This window comes from Paroedura picta, chromosome 11, assembly GCF_049243985.1.
Source record: "Paroedura picta isolate Pp20150507F chromosome 11, Ppicta_v3.0, whole genome shotgun sequence".
NCBI lineage: Eukaryota > Metazoa > Chordata > Lepidosauria > Squamata > Gekkonidae > Paroedura > Paroedura picta.
Genome location: NC_135379.1, coordinates 28809987 through 28815986, shown reverse-complemented (window position 1 = coordinate 28815986; position 6000 = coordinate 28809987).

Sequence of the window (6000 nt, the reverse complement as noted above, 5' to 3'; positions counted from 1 at the left end):
TTGCTGCTAAGGGACATGTGTGTTAAAATCAACATGTGTAACAGTATGACTATTTGAATGTTATGAGAGAAGCCAAAAGACTGAGGGACAATGACTTGTGAAAGAACCTATCTCTGTTATTACAGCTGTAACCACAACTGGTACAGAACACTGTGGCCAGGATTCTCACTAATACATCATGGAGATCCCACATCCAGCCTGTACTCCAACAACTTGGGTGGCTTCCAGTTGAGTTCTGGATTAAGCTTAAGGTCTTGGTAATCACCTTCAAGGCCATACACAGTCTGGGCCCAGCGTACCTGAGAGATCACCTCCCTGCCTCTACCCCTAAAAGAGCCTTACACCCCACCACCTTCAACTGGCTGCAGATCACTGGTCCCAAAGAAGCCCTGCCCGAACTTCCAAAATCTTTTGTCATTGCAGTTCAGAGCACCAAAGGCATCAATAAGGACTAAGATCTAGCATCAACCTGTATGGGACATACCAAGAACTGTGAAGCTGTTCCTGAGATCACAATTTCTAGCCTCTTTATAAGGAAGACAAATATAACAGTCTGCATAAACACCAATGACACAATTGGACAGGTGTATGGTGCTATGACAGTCAGTGAACCAGATTGTTTACACACCCTTACTAAGACTCACATTGATTGATTGATTGATTGATTGATTGATTTTTATACCACCCTCCCATATGGCTCAGGGCAGTTTACATAAAACGTTGCTGGGTATTACATAGAAATCTCTGGGAAGATTCCTTGGCAAGGAGAAAGAGCTGGGAGGAGTTATTTCCACGGAGTACTATGCCAGTCACCTAAAATGCAGACAAAGCTATAATCACCCCTGTGCCTCAATAGGGCATGGACTAATCACTAGGCTAAATATGGCATAGGATGCTGGCTACTTCACACAAACAAAGAGCTATGTCAAATTAATTCTTCCTAATGAAAGGCGTTATCCTGGGATTCAACATTCATTACAAACCATGGAACATACTCTCCTTCAATGTCGATACTATAATGACATCCAACCTAGTCTAATTCTACCACTAAGAGGCAGATTTCCAGGGCGTTCTGGACAATTTTGCATTTCTTTGCTGCTTGCGGATACAAATAATGGCACAGCCTATAGTTCTGTGCAGCAGTGATGGAAATTCGCAATAGAATGGTCTGTGCCAAGTGAACTGGAGAGCTGTGTTTGTATACATTATTGCATGTTTTATTTTTGTATTACTGTATTTTATTTTAAAATGTTTTAAATTCTGGTTTTAATAGATGTATCACATCATTTTATGCTGGTCTATGACTGCAATAAATTTAACTAATATTCATTACAGTTGTTATTTTGTACTTAGCAACGCTAGAGAAAAGATCAGTTATTGCTATTCTGAATGATCTCTGTACTTTTCTCAAGTACATTTGAATTGTACATGATTATCAAACCTATGGCTACTGCATTTTATTACCCTTTGGGGGTGTAGTTTATAACTTTGTTTCTTCATAAACCCTGTGTGTGTGTGCTTGCATGCACACCCCTGCCTAGGGAGGCCCCATCACATGTTTCTAATCTATGAATTCTTATACTAGAATAAATACTAGTCTTGAACGTGCCACAGGACTGCTGTTTAATTTTGCTGCAGGTGACAAAACATACCCACTCCTCTGAAATTATGTGGACAGCAAGAGATTTGCTTTGAAATATGTCAGCAAATTCCCTGAGGAAGGCTGTGCAAATGAAAACATTTCAGACTTAGAAAATAAAATTATGTAAAAACCTTAATGTAAGCCACTGAGATTATTTTTTGTAGGAAGGGGACATGTGAAGACTGTAGAGCTTCTAGATTTTCTTTTTCTTTGGAGAAGTATTGCATTTACTTGTGGATGCAGAAAGAAGTTTTGTCACAACTCACTCATGTTGTTCTGGGCAACACTGAGCAGATGAGTTTGAACTCCATGTATGTGTCACTACACAGATGAAACATGGAACATCCACCTCACTGCTACATGGAAAGAAGAAATATGTTTTCCTAGGATCATATTTTACAGTGTGAATGCCATGGAAAGTACAATTTCTTCACTACAGAAATCAACAGTTCTCCGGTCCAATGGATGTTACTTTGACAGAAGGAAGAAGAGTTATGATCCATCCCTCCACAATGCTGCCAACCCACCCACCCCCCATCTGTAAGGCTTTATGTTTGCAGGGATTCTTTGACTCCCATCAGTGGCTTTTGGCAGGAGGCTTCTAGAAGAATAGGAAGGTGAGAAGCAGACCATCTGTAGGATATTGGCTACTGTCTTCAGACTTGTAGGAGGGAGGAAATTTGGGTCCTCCACATCATGAGTAAAAACACAATTTTGCACTAAAAATCACAGTTGGTTCAGTTTTAAACCAGACTCCAAAACATGCCTTTGTCACACCTTGCAAAAATTCATTTATCAAATTCCCTAGGTATGGCAGTCACCATTGGTTTAAATGACTTTAAAATTATGTAGATAAATGTCGGTACAGGTTTTATCAGAGTTAGGCCCTTCTAAGCCCATTGACTTCTGTGTAATTGAGCTTAGAATGACACCGCTCATCTATCCAGCCGAGCTGCTGATAAGCCAGAGACTCCGTACCATCCTGCACCGGATCATGATGTAATCTGGTCAACACGCCAAGAGGTTTCCACCACACCCTGCACCTTCATTCAGGACGACCTGAACTACAGCAATGACCCCGACTGCATCCCACCCACACAGGCAACTGGACCTGTGTCATATAGCATCCAAGCCTCTGACAGCCAAAACCTCTGCCAGCACATGGACCAGGTAAAGGTAAAGGTAAAGGTATCCCCTGTGCAAGCACCGAGTCATGTCTGACCCTTGGGGTGACGCCCTCTAGCGTTTTCATGGCAGACTCAATACGGGGTGGTTTGCCAGCATGGACCAGGTACGCCACCGCAAATCTGGACCAGCCACACCAGGGGCACTGCCAAGCCTGGCACCTGTAACTGCCACTGCCAACTGACAGCCCACATTGCCCGTCACACCATCGGACTTGTTTGATGCCAGCTGCATGGTGTTCTAGTGGTTGCACAGCGTTCCAGCAGGTCCTGTCACTCTGCAGGACGTCACCCAGCCAGTACCCGCTCCTGAGCTATGCCAGTCTATATGGGTGTAGGTCAACAACCCGCTATCTGCAGGACTTTGTCCATCTCTTAAGTGACTATCTAAGAGGGGAGGGGTGTTGTGTATGTAGATCTGCCAAGGACAGAAGATTGAGAACTGAGGCAGGATCCAACCAAATGCAAAAGTAGCCAGTGCGCTGCAAGGGTCCCCACTGCGGGAACCAATCATTTTAAATCAATCAAGCACAAGTGAGCCAATCAGGCTCAGCCATGGGAAATTCTTTCGTCTTAAGTTTGAATATAAATTGGGGTTTTCTTGGGGGGGAGTTGTCTTGTTGTCACTTCCATCAACATGTATTCTGAGATCACCAATAAAGAGCTGTTCGTTTGCCAAGTAGCTTGGCGTTCTTCCTACCAACCCACATATTTTACAGATATCTTTTGGGGAAGACTTTTTGCGAGGTTTCCTGCTGTGCATAAAAGCCCCTGGATTAAATAAATCTTGAGCTGAGGCAATAAAGCAATCACCATGTTTATAAGAAACCATGTAGGTGGCACTAAATCAAGGTAAACATATGGCTTAAATACTCAATGTTACTTAGACCATTGCCCTTGCTCACATTTCTAATTTAAGCAAGGAGATAATCTCCTAAAATGCTTTGTTAGGCTTTGGGGTACCTTGAATTTTTAATACAAGAGGTGACAACTTTGAGAAGCCTTTCAGTAGATTAAATGATGGTGCAGATATTCCACAGAGTTTTGCTTTGTTTTACAGACCTACAGATATTAATTTACTCTGGCAGTCACCTATGAGGCATAGAAATAAGGAATACCACACTAATATATTTTAGCAACCAAGAATTACATTCTATTTCATTTCACAGGTGGCTAAGTAACAGCCACTACATTTGATATGCTTCCCTCAAGGGAAAACTTCAGTGCAATAATTATTCTGAAATCTGTATATAGATAATCACTAGTGACAATTACCCAAACACATTTCATGAGCCTATGGGAAGCTATCACTGGTTACAGCAAAAAAAAAATACTGTTATCACAAATATATTTCATGCTGTTTCCTACATGGAAGTAATCTTTTTGCAGGGTACATGTACTTGTGCAAACATCCCCTGAGATGTACCAACATCCACACTCTAGTCACACACAGTGTCAGACTGATACTTTGTCATCACATTTACTCAAATGCTAGACTAGTTTTTTTCATAGGTATGCCAGTTCATACACACACAAAACAATGGAGCCATCTTACATTCACATACAAATTAGTTATATCCAATATATTCAGGGTTGTCTTCCTTTTTAGTAAATGTAGTAATAATGGGAGCAATCAACTCCTTCTATAACATAATTTCATAGGTACCTTCAGCAACCTGCTAACCAAATAATGGAAGTTCCTGATGTTTTTGTAGATATGACATCATTGTGTTAGGAGGATGGGGATTCCCAACCTATTTACATTGCAGGAATGGATACTATTAAAAGAAGAATAGTTGGTTCTTATATGCTGCTTTTCTCTACCAGAAGGAGTCTCAAAGTGGCTTACAATTGCTTTCCCTTTCCTCTCCCCACAACAGACACCCTATGAAGTAGGAGGGGCTGAGAGAGTCCTGATATTATTGCTCAGTCAGAACAGCTTTATCAGTGCTGTAGCGCAGGGGTAGTCAACCTGTGGTCCTTCAGATGTCCATGGACTACAATTCCCATGAGCCCCTAACAGTGTTTGCTGGCAGGGGCTCATGAGAATTGTAGTCCATGAACATCTGGAGGACCACAGGTTGACTACCCCTGCTGTAGCGAACCCAAGGTCACCCAGCTGGCAGTATGTGGAGGAGCAGAGAATCAAACCCAGTTTGCCAGATTACAAGCCATAGAGGCAGGGTTAGGGTCATCACTGGCCAATTTTCTAGTAGCACCATTTTCACAATTCCAGTGCCCAATTCTCAGATGAGGGGCTTTTTTAAATAGGAAGGAGGCTGTTTTATTTTTTTAGATTTGTGTGTTTGTTTTGCAGGTGTGCAACGGTAAGGAAAAGATTGGTAATAGAAAAAGAGAAAAACTGGAACTGAGTCGACTAGAGCGAGTCTGGAGGAAGACTCGTCATGAAGAATCAAGAACATCTTATAGAATGCAGATGAAAGCCTATGAGATGGCGGTGAAGTCAGAGAAAAGCACGTTTTACTTGACATGCATTGCAACTGTGCACTCACACCCAGCACAATCATTCAGGGTAGTTCGATCTCTCACTGCCCTCGATAAAGGGTCAGCTGTGAGGCATTTGCAAGTTATTTTGCAGACAATATCTCGACTTTCTGCCATAACCTCTCTCCAACTTTGGACACAGAAAGCGAACTAGAGGCCCCTTGACCATCCTTGAAGAGAACACTGAGTTACTTCAGACGACTTTCATTAGCTAAAGTGGACAGGATGCTAACAGCAACGAGGCCAGCTACTTGCCCACTAGACTCATGTTCATCATGGCTCTTTAAAACAACAGACCTAAGAATTGGGGCCCCCCTCCAAGAAATAATCAACCTCTCCCTTTCAACTGGAGAATTCCCAGAGGGTTTAAATGAAGCTGTGATATGCCCGTTGCTCAAAAAACCATCCCTGGACCTGCAGGAGGCTGACACCTACCACCCCATCTTGCATTTAGCATTTCTGAGGAAGTTGGTTGAAAGGGCTGCTGCGGAACAAATATCAACATTCCTGGCAGAAACTTCAGCCCTTGACCTATTTCAGTCAGGTTTCCATCCTGGCCATGGGGTAGAAACAGTGCTAGTCGCCCTGACGGATGACCTCCACTGCCAGCTGGGCCAAGGCAGGTCAGCGCTGCTGGTACTATTAGACCTGTCGGCAGCATTCAACACA